Here is a 14,928-nt window from a genome sequence, read left to right as displayed (position 1 = left end):
CAGTGACATGGGTTACCCCGCCCAGGTGAACACCTAAGGCTCCACCCCTCACTACATAACAGGTGCATCAAGACAAAAAAAAATAAAGGCCCAAATGAAAGAACAAATCAAAGCTCCAGAAAAAATACAACTAAGCAACGAAGAGATAGCCAAACTATCAGATGCACAGTTCAAAACACTGGTAATCAGGATGCTCACAGAAATGGTTGAATTTGGTAGCAAATTAGATGAAAAACTAAAGGCTACACTAAGTGAAATAAAGGAAAATATACAGGGAACCAATAGTGATGAGAAGGAAACTGGGACTCAAATCAACGGTGTGACTAGAAGGAAGAAAGAAACATCCAACCAGAAAAGAATGAAGAAACAAGAATTCAGAAAAATGAGGAGAGGCTTAGGAACCTCCAGGACATCATTAAATGTTCCAACATCCAAATTATAGGGGTACAAGAAGGAGAAAAGGAATAGCAACAAGTGGAAAAGTTATTTGAACAAATAATGAAAGAGAATTTCCCCAGTCTGGCAAAGGAAATAGACTTCCAGGAAGTCCAGGAAGCTCAAAGTCCCAAAGAAGTTGGACCCAAGGAGGAACACACCAAGACACATCATAATTACATTACCCAAGATTAAAATTAAGGAGAGAACCCTAGAGGCAGCAAGAGAAAAGGAGACAGTTACCTACAAAGGAGTTCCCATAAGACTGTCAGCTGATTTCTCAAAAGAAACCTTACAGGCAAGAAGGAGCTGGAAAGAAGTATTCCAAGTCATGAAAGGCAAGGACCTCCATCCAAGATTGCTCTATCCAGCAAAGCTTTCATTTAGAATGGAAGGGCAGATAAAGTGCTTCCCAGATAAGGTCAAGTTAAAGGAGTTCATCATCACCAAGCCCTTATTATATGAAATGTTAAAGGGACTTATCTAAGAAATTGAAGAAGATCAAAGGCTATGAACAGTAAAATGGCAGCAAACTCACAATCATTAACAACCACACCTAAAACAAAAACAAAAGCAAACTAAGCAAGCAACTAGAACAGGAACAGAAACACATAAATAGAAATCACATGGAGGGTTAGCAACAGGGGAGTGGGAAGGGGAGAGAAGGGGAAAAGGTACAAGGAATAAGTAGCATAGATGGCAGGTAGAAAATAGACAGGGGGAGGGCAAAAATAGTATAGGAAATGTAGAAGCCAAAGAACTTATATGTATGACCCATGGACATGAACTAAAGGTAGGGAATGTGGGTGGGAGGAGGTGTGCAGGGCAGAGGGGAGTGAAGGGGGGAAATGGGACAACTGTAATAGCATAATCAATAAAATATATATTTTTTAATATGTCAGAGCAGTAACACTGAACAAGTACCACAGGACCATGAAGATTTCACACCCAGGGTTCTAATACCTGTGTAGTATAGGAAAACAGGCTCCAGACCTTGATGATGCAGGGAAGCAGGCATCTCAGACAGCCCTCCCATCAGGTTCTGAAAAGGGGACTGGAGAGATTGCTAAGGAAGCAACTGTGGCCTGGGGAAGCTATGAGAGGGCTGGTGTCTGGGCCTTTGGGTGGAAAGAAGTCATCTATGGGAAATGATAAACCCAGGATTTTACGCCACTCAATGTGGAATTCAAATCCATGCTATCCATATGGCACAGGAAACCCAAGCAAAATAGCTAACACAAAAATTGTTCTAGAACTTTTGAAACTTCCAGAATTCCCAGTTGAAACAAATGCAAAACCACTCTTCAGGTCCATTTTTACAACTAGTGGCTCACAAGACTCTAGGAGGAAAAAAAGAACCTGCTAAAGAAAAATTCACAATAAAAGATTATGAATGTATAAAATAATGCATCCATTGTGAGGGACAGTTAGAAAACTCAGAAAACAAGACTCAGCACCCCAAAGTGGATACAATAGAATAATCTTACAGACACTTTAAAATAACTATATTTTGAATAGTTGAAGACATAAAACAGAGAAGAGAAACCAAAATGAAAGCCCATAATAATGTGAAAAAAAGCAGAAAGAACTAGAGTTTCTAGTAATGAAAAACAGAGTGATGGAAATCAGTGGACAGGTTAAAAAGCAGTCTAGACTAAGGTGAAAAGAAAATTAGTGAACTAGATGGTATACAGGAAAAAAAATTGCCCCAGATATGTGGTACAGAGTTGGAGGCAGGGGTGGAGAGAGGAAATGAATTATGAAAGTGACTTGGAAGATGTTCCAACATATGTTTAATATAAGTTGCAGGAAAAAATTAAAGGGAAATGGGGGAGAAGCAATATTCCAAGCAATAATGGCTGAAAATTGTTTGAGAACAGGAAAAAGACTTGAGTTTTTAGACTAAGCAAAGTATACTATGGCTCAAGCAAGATAAATTAAAATAAATCCACACCTAGAAAAATTTAAAACTACAGAACACTCCAGTAGAAAATAAAATCTCAAAAGAAATCAGAAAGGAAAGTAAATAACTTGTGAAGGAATCATAGAAGTTATTATTCAGTCTTATGAACAAGCCAAACTTGTAAAAGATTCTTGGAAATGTAATCAGACCATGTGTTTGAGAAGATGAGAACATGGTTTTTGGAGACCAGATACCATTTCTACTACAGTACAATTATGATCTTCTGAGTGTTGGGCTCAGACCTATGGGAGAACAAGGAAGGAAGGAGGGTGCTCTTGGGAGATGAAGCCTTTCTGACTATTCTCAGGTCACAGTACACAAAGCACTAAACTTTCTTTTCTGACATTATTTTAGCTTTACTGTTTAAATGCTGGTGAAAGAATTCCTGCACACAGATTTAATATAACATGTTCTAGAAATGTATCTTCTCTAACTTAAACTCACAGAGAAAGGCAAGAATTTGTGTTTGTTCCTCAAACATTCAGCTGGTTGCTCATAGAATAATGAACTTACAAGAGCATGTGAAGATCTCAATGAGTCACCTGGGTTAGCACCTGGATAATGTACCAGGAGTAATGAGAGTCTCATTTACATGTGTCACAAAGCAGAAACTCAGCAGCAGCCTGTTGAATCCATTCATTGATTCTTTCAACTCAAAAAACATTGGATGGCCAAACTGAGCCATTGTTCTAGATCTGCACTGTCCAAAATGGTAGCCATTAGTCATATCTGGCGATTTAAATTTAAATGAACTAAAATGAAATTAAATTAGTTCAGTTGTTCTGTCATACTACCCAATTTCAAGTGCTCAAAAGATACATGTGTCTAGTGACTACCATATTGGACATCACAGATGTAGAAAGAATATCTGCATTGTCACAGAAAGTTCTACAGGATAGTGCTGTTCTAAATGCTAAAGATACAATAGTGAACACAACAGACACATTTTCTGTGTTCATGAAGCCTAAGAGCTACATCAGATGGTGATTAAACCATGGAGAAAAATTAAGTGAGAATGGAAAATAGGAAGTGAAAATAGAGGGAAAGTCATTGCAATGTAAAATATGGTAGTCTGGGACAGTCTCACTGAGAACACAACTGTATTAGTTAATGTAATGCTAGCTGATATAACAAGTAAGTCCTGAAACACAATATCAGTGCCTAAACACAATAGTTTATTTCTTGCCCCAGTCTCTGGGTTGTGGGGAAGGACTATAGAATCATTAGGTGAGATCTATTCTATGTAGTTATTCAGGGCCACAGGCTAATGGGGGCTCTGCCATCCACAGCACAGGGCTTCCAAAGTTTGTCTGGGTGTTAACATCAAGCCAGCATATGGGAGAAAAGAAGTAATAGAGGACTGTTCAAGAGATTTCTGTGGTCTATGGGTCAGGCCTAGAAATGCTGTAATCATTTTCACCAGCATTTACTTGTCCAAAACTCAGCCCAGCTGGCCATAATTTGTCTATACAAAAAAGAAATGATGAAGATCTTGGCTAGCTCCTTTAAAATTCAGATACAAAGTCTATGGCCTTTCCCTGGTTTGAGTTGAACAGCCTTATCAAAAAAAATTAACCAGCAGGAGCTATCAAAGCTTAAACTTTGAGGCCTCTCACCTGCACAGACCCATTCTGAGCCCCTGGAAGGAGCCCTAGCAACATGTCATATGTCATGTATTTTTGCAAATTTTCAAAAATAAGATGTTCTAAGCACAATTGGTTAAGTCCTCTGTCTCAAGAACCACTTTCCTGCTGTCATACTTTCCTTCAAATCTGGTGACGTTAAAGTGGCTAGAACACTTTTGAGATCAGGCTGAGGGGAATTTGAGTTGGGGGAGTTTAGCTGTAGTGAGAGATATTTATGTGGTTCACAGTGCCTTGTGTGCATAGCTCATTTATTGCTAGCCATCCCAATATGGGTGGCTCTGGAATCTTCCCACTGTGCCAACACATGGCAGCATTATGACACAAAGACTCAGGACACACTATGATTCCTAGCCATATTGAGATATTAACTGGACCTATGCCACCTAAGACCAGAAATACATGGGTAGTGGAGGAGGAAGAAAGTTTGGAAAATACACAATTTGATGTGGAAAATTCTTCCCATCAATAGGCACAAGTGGACAATTTGTGTCTCATTGATGCCTAATCAAAATGGAAAGTCTCCTGGCAGGGATGTGCTGGGTTGAAGACTGTCACCAAATTCATGTCTACCTGGATCCTCAGAATGTGATCGTATTTGGAAATGGGTCCTGGCAAATGCAATCAAGTTAAGGTGAGGTCATTTGATATACAGATGCTCATGAAATGGCAATCTTCTCCAAGCTTCAGAGAGAGGCTTGTTAGGATTGTCATCATGGTGAATTTTGCCTATTATCTGTCATATGGGGGATGCAATGATTTTAGGGATTGAGATAAACCATTTTGGCTTTGGTGCAATAGCATTCCAGAAAGACAGACTACCTGAGATAAACACACAGGGATGATCCAGTCTTACATGGTAAAATTCTGTTCCATATCTGGAAAACCAACATCTGGTTCTGGTTCCAAACCACTGAGTTCTGGTATGTACTTAGACTGTGCCAGCTCAGAGAGTTGGAAGATGATGGATACCACTTTGTTTATGTTTAAAAATGCCATACCCTGCACTTGCACTTGTGTATTGTATAACTCCAAGATTAATGAGGTGTACCTGCACCAATGGTTTGAGTTTTCCCAGCCCAGATGCCAGACTATGTGAATGAGTGAGCTTTCAGATTTCAGCCTCAGCCATCTGCATCCATCTGAGAGATCCCAGGCCAAAACCTGCCCAACCAAGCTAATCTCAAGTTCCTGACCCATTGAAACTGTGAGAGATAATAAATTATTATTATTGTTTGAAGCCACCAAGTTTATGGGTGATTTGTTAGGCATTAATGAATAACTAGAACAGGTACCCACATGCTATCTCAACAGAGTATCTAGTAATCAATGTTTTTTATGAGTTACAACTTCAAGGGAGAGCTCAATGCTGAAAACAATAGTGTGGGGAGAATATGAATGTACACGGTGGTTAAAAGGGGCTGAAGATGAAACCAGAGGTCAATACATCTGTGAAAAGTCAGAGAGTTAAGCCTTGGTTTTCCAAACCCTGCTGTCTTATAGCACCACTCTTTCTCACTAGCCATGGCTTCCAAGTCTTTGTTGCTTTCTTCTCATTTATCTGGCCTCTGAAGTATGGAGTCCCAGAGCTCAGATGCAGGCTGCTTCTCTCCTATATATATTACCTAGGCAATATTATCTAAACTCATGACAAAATAGTATCCATGTGCTGATGCCCCCTCACTTTGATTCTCCAGATCTAATCTCTCTTCCTAATGCACATGTGCCCAACTGTCTGCTCTACATCTCCACTTGGAGGCTTACTAGGAATCTCAAACTGAACATATCCAGCACCAAACTCACAACTTTCCCCAAAACATGCTCCACTTTCAGTCTTTCCCATTTCAGTAAATAACGAATCTGTCATTCAGATGGCTCAAGACAAATTTGGAGTCATGTTTGGATCCGTCCAATCATTTTTCATGTTTCATCCATTAGCAAACCCTTTTGGTTCTACTTTCAAAATAGACCCAGAAACTGCTCACTTCTCACGATTTCCACACTCCTTCCTCAGTCAAAGTCACTATTGAACCTTATCTGGTAGATGACAATGATGAAGAGCGAGTGGTACAGCCAGAATGTAATGATTCAAAACATGTTTATTTTTATGTTTTTATTAAATTAAAATTTTTATTTAAGATAATTTTAGATTTCCATGCAGTTAAAAATAATACAGAGAGTTCTAGTGTTTTCTCCAATGGTAACACTTTGTGAAACTATAGTACAATATCACAGTAAGGATATAGATATTGATATGGTCAAGATACAGAACATTTCCATCACCACAAAGATCCCTCTATTGACCTTTGATAATCACATCCACCTTTCTTTCACCCCATCCCTCACACTGGCAACCATTACTGTGTTCTCCACTTCTAAAATTTTGTCATTTCAAAAATATTATGTAAATGTTATCATAAAGTTTGTAATTTGGAGGACTGGCTTTTTTTTCACTCAACATAATTCCCTAAAGATTCACCCAAGGTTTTTTTTTTTTTTTCAGTATATGTGTCTCAATATTTCATGCCTTTTTGTTGCTGAGTAGTACCATAGTTTTTTTAACCATTCATCTGTGGTAGGACATCTGGGTTGTTTTGAGTTTGAGGCTATTATGAATAAAGCACTTATGGATATTCATGTACAGGTTTTTGTGTGAACATATGTTTTCCTTTTTCTGAGATAAATACCTACTAGTACAATTGCTTAATTATGTGATAGTTGCATGTTTCATTTTTAAAAATAATTGACAAACTATTTTACTAAGTAGCTGTGCCATTTTAGATTCCCATCAATAGTTTATGTCATCCATTTTCTCTGCATCCTTGCCAGCATTTGGTGTTGTCAGTATTTTTTATATTAGCTGTTCTGAAGGTGTAGTGATATCTCATTGAGGTTTCATTTTGCATTTTCCCAATGGTTCATGATGTTGAGCAGGTTTTCCTGTGTTTATTTGTCTTCTATACATCCTCTTCAGTAAAATGTCTGTTCAAGTCTTTTGCCCATATTCTAATTGGATTGTGAGTCTATTGAGTTTTGAGAGTTCTTTATATATTCTAGATAGTAGTACTTTGTGGGTATTTAGGTTGTAAATATTTTCTCCCAGTCTGTAGCTTTCATTTGCATGCTCCTGCAGGGTGCAAAATTAAGAGCAAAAGTTCTTAATTTTGATAAAGTCTAATATATCAATATTTCTTTTTATGAGTCATGGTTTTGCTGTCAAGTCTAAGAATTTCTTGTCTAGGTCTAGTAGAGATATTCTGCTATGCATTTTGTTAAAATGTCTTATGGCTTTACATTTTGCATTTAAGTTTGTAATCCAGCACCAATTCTTTAAAAAACTATCCTTCTTCTTTTGAATTGTATGTGTACCTTTGTAAAGAATCATTTGGGAATATTTATATGGATTGATTTCTGGGTCCCCTATTATGTTCCATTGATCTATGTGTCCTTTTCTCTGTCAACCACACTGTTCTGATTATGGTAGTTATTTATTAAGCATTAATATTATATAGTATTCTTTCTCCCATTTTATTCTTCTTTTCCCAGAATGTTCTAGTTAGTCTAGTTCCTTCACATTTCTACATATATCTATATCTATAAAAATCTCGCTGGGATTTTAATAGGAGTTGCATTTAACCTATATATCAATTTGGTGAGCACTGACATTTTTTCTATATTGAATTTTTCAATTCATGGGTAAGGTATTTCTCTCCATTTATGTGTATTTTTTTAATTTCTTTCATCATTGTTGTGTAGTTTTCAGCATACAAGCCCCACACATTTTGTTAGATTTGCACATAAGCATTTATTTTAAGGATTGTAAATGATACTGTATTTTTAATTTAAGTGTTCATATCTTCATTGCTAGTATACAGAAATGTGAATGACTTGCATATTAATTTTCTATCCTGCCACCTTGCTGAGCTCACTTACTCATTCTAAGAGTATTTTGTAGATTTCTTAGGATTTTCTACATAAACAATCATGTCATCTGCAAATAGAGACATTTTCATTTCTTTCTTTTCAAGCTCTCTATGACTTTTATTTCTTTTACCTTACCTATTACACTGGCTAGAAATTCCATACTGTGTTGAATAAGAATGGTAAGAGCAAACATCCTTACCTTCTTCCTTATCATAAGGGGAAAGCAGTCAGTTTTTCATCGTTAATATAATGTTAGCTGAGGTTTTTTGCTGGATGTTCTTTATCAAGCTGAGGAAGTTCTCCTTTATTACCAATTCTGAGATTTTTCTTTTATTATGAATGGGTGTTGAATTTTGCCAAAGGCTTTTTCTGTATCAATCGATATGATCATATGATTTTTATTTTTAGCCTGTTATTATGGCAGATTACATTGATTGCATTTGAACAAGCCTTGCTTCCATAGAATAAGCCCCACTTAGTCACAGTGTATAATTCTTTTTGTATATTGGAAAATTTATTTGCTAATATTGTTGAACATTTTTGTATCTATATTTATGAGAGATATACCTTTTTGGTACTGTCTTTGTCTGGTATTGTCTCAGGCTAATAATTATAGTTTAATAGTTTAAACTATAATACTATAGGTTAATAAAATAAACTCAGAAGTGTTCCCCTTTTATTTTCTGGAAGAGATTGTATAGAATTTCTATTAACTCTTCTTAAAACATTTGGCAGGATTCTCCAAGGAAACCATCTGGGCCCAGAGATTTCTTTTTAGGGAGTTTTAAAAACTAGATTCAATTTCTTTAATGGTTACAGAACTATTCAAATTACTTATTTCTTTTTGGGTGAGTTGTACTGGTTTTCATTTTTTGAGAACTTGGTCCATTTCATATAAGTTGTTAAATTTATGTGTGTAGAGTTTTCAACATTTCCTTATTATCCTTTTGATACCTGCAGAGGGTATTGTGATAACCTGTTTAATTCCTGATATTGGTAATTTGTGTCTTCACTCTTTTATTTGTCAGTCTTGCTAGAGTTTGGTCAATTTTATTGATTTGTTTTTCAAAAAGCCAGCTTTTTGCTTCATTGATTTTTCTCTATTGCTTTTCTGTTGCCAATTTCATTGATTTTTGTTCTTATTATTTCCTTATTTCTGCTTGCTTTGGGTTTCTTTTGCTCTTCTTTTTCTAGGTTCTTGATGTGTGTGTTTATATTATTAATTTGAGACATTTTGTCTTTTCTAATATAAACATTTTGTGCCAAAAATTTCTCTCAGCTTTAGCTGAGTCTCACATATTTTGATATATATATATATATATATATATATATATTAATTATTATTCAGTTCAATATATTTTTTTAAATTTCCCTTGAGACTTCCTCCTTAACACATAGCTTATTTAGAAGTGTGTTTAATTTCCAACTGTTTAGAGATGTCCTGTTATCTTATAGTCATTGATTTCTAGCTTGGATACATTATGGTTGAGAACGTACTTTCCGTTATCTTAATTCTTTTAAGTAAATTAAGGTTTGTTTTATGGAAAGATATGGTTTATCTTGGTATATTATTGTGGGCACTTGAAAAGAATATCTATTCTTCTGTCGTTGTGTGGGGTGTTATATAACTATATATTAGGTCTTATTGGTTGGTAGTGGTGCTGAGTTCTCCTACATCCTTCCTTATTTCCTGTCTAGATGCTCTATCAATTGTTGAAAGAGGGGTATTTTAGTCTCTCATTATCATTATGGATTTTTCTATTTCTCCTTTCAGTTATATCATGTTATTGCTTCACAGAACTTGCAGCTCTGTGATTAGATGTACACACATTTAGGATTATTATGGTGCTTAAGGGTTGACTCTTTTATTGTTATCTAAAGTCCCCCTCTGTCTCTTTGCTCTGAAGTCTACTTTATCTAATATGTTAATATGGCCACTTCTGCTTTATTTTGACTGTTTGCAACATACATATTTTTCATTATATTTAAAGTTAGTTTCTCATAGACACCATATAGTTTGTGCCTTGATTTTTAATCCACTGTGCTGATTTCATTCTTTTAATTGATATGTTTAGACCAGTTACATTTAATGTAATTATTACTATGGTAAGGCTTAGGCCTGCCACTTTATAATATTTTTTCTATTTGTTCTCTGTGTTTATCATCTCTGGTTTTTTTCTGCTTTCCTACGGGTTACTTGAACATTTTTTAAATTCAATTTTGAGTTATCTGTAGTGTTTTTGAGTGTATCCCTGTATAGATTTTTAGTAGTTGCTCTAGGCATTACATTATATATACACATTTTACCAGTTCTAGTGAAGTACAGAAACCTTACCTTTCTTTACTGTCATTACTTTATAAGATAATTGTCTTAAAGATTTCCTTTGTATACATTTAGAAACACATCAAATAGTAATTTTTTTTTTGCTGTAATCAATGAAACAAAGCTTAGAAGACTGAAAAGAAGGAACATGTATTTCCTATATTTTTACTCTTTCTGTTTTTCTTCCTTCCATCCTGATATTCTAAGGCTCCTTTTTCATTTCCTTTCTGTTTGAAGAATTTCCTTTAGCCATTCTTTTAAAGTAGGTCTGCTGGTGACAAATTCTTTGTTTTTCTTTATCTGAGAATGCCCCGATTTCTTCTTCATTCCTAAAGGATATTTTCATTGGATATAAAATTCTGGTTTGACAGTTCTTTTTTCTGGTAGCACCTAAAAATATTGTTCCACTTTATTCTGGCCTCTATGATTTCTGATGAGATATCTGCTGTTATTTGAATTGTTTTTACCTATAGAAAATGTTTCTCTCTCTCTCTGCTTTCACAGTTTATCTTTGACTTTAGTTTTCAGAAGTTGGACTATTATAACCTAATATGGGTTTTTTTTTTTGAGTTTTCCTATTCGGGGTTTGCTCAGTTTTTGGAATCTGTTGGTTCATGAATTTTTACTAGATTTGGAGAATTTTCAGCCATTATTTATTTGAGCACTTTTCTAGCTGCATTCTCTTTCTTTTCTTCTGGCGTCTCAAATCATACAGCTATTAAATCATTTGGTATACACAGTTCCTTGAAACTGTTCATGTTTTTTAGTCTATTTTTTCCATTGTTCAGATTGGGTAATTTTTATTGTTTTTTTTTTCTTAAAGTTCACTGATTTTGTCCTCTATTCTCTCCATTCTGCTATTAAACTGATCCACTGAATTTTTTTATTTTGTTATTGTATTTTCAGTTCTACAATTTCCATTTTGACTCTTCTTTATATCTTCTCTTTCTTTTGTGAGACTTCCTATTTCTTTGCTGAGAATTGCTACCTTTTCATTTGTTTCAATCATGTTTGTAATAGCTCACTGAAACATTTTTATGATGGATGCTTTTAAGCCTTTATCATATTGTTCTAATATCTTTGCTATCTCTGTGTTGGCATCCATTGATTGCTTTTTCATTCAAAGTGAGATTTTGCAGGTTATTTGTATGATGAATGATTTTTTATTGAGACCTCGGCACTTATGTTATGACACTCTGGCTCTTATTTAAACTTTCTCCTTTAGCTGACTTCCTCTGACAGTGCTCTGCAAGTAAAGTAGGAGTGCCACTTTGTTTCTTCCATGTGAATATAGAAATCCAGGTTCCCCACTCAGCCTCTATTATCATCATACGGGAGTTCCAACACTCCACATAGCCTTCACTGACACCTGTGGTGGTTGTCTTGCTACCAGTATATGATGTTGAAAGTTCTGACTCTCCAGTAGGCCTCCACTGAAATAACCCCAGTAAGGAGTAAGAGAGGGAGAGGTTACTCATTACTGCTAGGTGGAGATGGGTATCAAGACCTCCCACATGGTGCCTACCAATGCTGCAAAGGGAGTGTGTTTGTTACTACCCAGCAAAGATGAAAGACATAGTTCTGTACTCAGCCTCCTGTGACACCACCTTTGTGATGGGGGGCGGTGTCACAGCCATGCAATGCTGTAAGCCTAGATTACAGTTCATTCTGTGGTGTTTGGCTTGAATAAACTGGTTGTTTTCTAAAGGTTTTGTCTTATTGGTATGTCCCTTTCCTAGTACTTTGGCTGGAGAAAGCAGGCTTTTGTTTGGACTTCTTTGGTGTACACCTATTTGTATTCCAGACTGTCAGTTCTAATTCTCTAATATAGGAGGCAGCTCCAATTATGTAATATAAGAGGCAAAAAAATTCAGTGAATTTCCCTCCCTATTGTTTCTCAGGTCCTGAGGTCCCTAACCAGCCTGCCTTCCTTGATCCACTTTTCAGAGTCTTCTTAAGTTTCTTATATATATAATATCTAGGGTTTTTAGTTGTACTAAGTGGGAAGAATAGAGAAAAATACATCCACTCTATCTTTCTGAAAGTGGAAGTTCCCCAGAAGGATTTTATATAAAGGCAGAGTAACAACAGTTTGGAGGGAGGGCAGGTGGGTGATGATGATAATCTCCATGAAACCCAGTTGGATAAACACCATCTACCTACAGGAGCTCTGGGAAGAGCCAGATAACAATTAGCACTAGGTGATGGAGGAATGACCATGCACAGGACTACTTCCTCTGTAAGAGGGTATTGGGTTTCTAGTAGACACTTGTAAATGATTGGGAGGGATAGGAAGAGCAAGAGAGCTGAAAAGCTGAGCAAAAATTCCTTAGCTGATAGTATAAGAGGAAAGAAAAGGCCCTCAGGGGGTGACAGAGCTGGGACAAGCAGAATCAACTCCCTTAACAGTCACAGATAAATTTGGTGTCTTGTCAGACTCCAAGTACACTCTTGGCCTCTTAACAACTATGAAATGGCTCTTGCTACAATGAAGTACAGGTAGGTAGGAGTAGGAATGGTCCCTCCAGCATTTGGGGTCCATATTCTCATAGGCACTACCAGCCCAGATACAAATAAAACTAAAATGAAAGGTTTAATTTCCACAATGTGGAAAACAAAAGCAATAAGATTTTATTGCAAAACATTTTGAAAAAAGGACCTTGTATTAAATTATCATTCAACCCACGGGGAGCTGGGTGGTAGCTAAAAAAGGAAAAAAGCATAAAATGGGAGAAAAACCACAGAAGAAAAGAAGGGTTGCCTAGCAAGGTGGAACCCAGGAGAACAAAGGTGCAGGGACATTTTGAGATGCCAGGGGTTTGTTTTCAACCATCCCCATTCCCACATTGCCTCACCTTGGTGCCTCACAGATGGCTACATCAATGTTAAATAATGACTTGAGTCATTGAAAGTGCTTTCTTGGACTATTTCCCAAGTCTTCACCCTTGTGTCTCATCTCTTCTTTCATCTACCTTTCCAAAAGTTCCCAACAGATGGTTTTAAGGTTGGCCTGTACTGATTTTGCTTCATCAGAAATGTGCCCAAGCATCTCAGAGCAGAACTGACTGATGCTTAGTGGGATGCACATGTGTGTCCTAAGAGCACAATTCTCTTGCCTGATGTAGAATCAGTCTCTGATTGCATTTATCTTCACAGAGGCAAAAAAGGAAGAAACTTTCAATGTGATCTTATTATAAACCATTTTTAAACATTGAAAATTCCCCCTTAGTGATGCACTTCCAGGGTGCGGCAAATTTGGATTTTTTGAGTCAAGACTATAAACAGAAAATTCCTCACTCCTGGGTTGAAGGCCACCATGAATCAACTTACTGCTTGAAAATCAGCAGATTCTCCTATCAGATTGGCACAGATTCCAAGCAGACTTGAGGATTTCCATGCTGTCGTCTTTTAGGAAAACTTGAATAATGGAAGACCAAATTTCAAATTCCATTTATTTGCCCCTGTCTTCATTTCTAAGAGGAATACTGGCCCAAACTTCTCACCAAAATTCAACACCCCCCCAAAGAAGCACTTTTTTCTTTACCTCAATTTAGGAAAACAGATATATGAAATAGACTTTAAACAATTTAAATAAATTCATAAGCTCTTATATGTCTTTTTTGCATTTATCTCTTTCCATCTCCCCCTGCTCCACAGCATGGAATATACTACAAACAGATTAAAGTCCTAAAATAAGGTTCTCATCATGTGATGTCACTACTCAAACACATTCAATGATCCCAGTTAAATTGAACTTGTTCTGAATACAAATGACTCCCAGTTAAAAATCCCAGGATAGTTCCAAAATTTTCAGGTAGATCTTAACATTATTTTCTCCCATTCTTCAGTTACGCAGTCCCTTCACTTCAAAATCCTAAATCTGTCTTTCACTTTTCCCAGCCTTATTCCTCTTAACACTTCCTCATCTCAGCCCTTGACAGCTCTTTCCCTTCTACCTATCTAAGGTCCTTCAGAGAAGTGGTTCTCAAAGTGTAATCCCTGGACCAGCAGCATCAGCATCACCTGGGAACTTGTTGGAAATGCAAATGCTCAGGTCGCACCACAAACCTACTGAATCTGAATCTCTGGGGGACCCTGCAATCTGATTTAATAGTCCAGTTCTGGAGTACATTCAAGTTTTAGAATAATTTTTAGCTCAGATCTCACCTCTTCCTGGATACTTACCTGATCACCATGGCTTTGATCTTAGCTCTCATGATGTCTCCATGTTTGTCTGCTTCATTTGGCTATCACCATTCGCAGCCTTGTCTAAGGTTAGCTACCATTGAAGGAAGTCAGGGATGATTTCTCCCCCTCTCTCCTTCCTTCTCTCCCTCCAGCCCTTTCTAACTTAATACAGGCCCTAGCACAATCAGTCAGCAATTGTTGATTGAGGTTAGATGGCTGAGCAGAGTTCATATGTTTTGGTAATACTGTTCCAGCTTTGAAGTCTGTGAGAAAGACATAACCTTCCAAAACCTGTCCTTTGGCTTTCCTGGCAAGAACAGAATACTAGGACAAATATCTCGTGGTCCTGTCTCTTCCAGCACTTCTTGAAGCTTAATATTCTGGAGACATTATAAATGATTGATACAGACCATTGATGTGTCAACTACCAATGGATAAAATGGATCCCAGAA

This window comes from Phyllostomus discolor, chromosome X (assembly GCF_004126475.2).
Source record: "Phyllostomus discolor isolate MPI-MPIP mPhyDis1 chromosome X, mPhyDis1.pri.v3, whole genome shotgun sequence".
Taxonomy (NCBI): Eukaryota; Metazoa; Chordata; class Mammalia; order Chiroptera; family Phyllostomidae; genus Phyllostomus; species Phyllostomus discolor.
Note: the sequence above shows the minus strand (reverse complement) of the source record.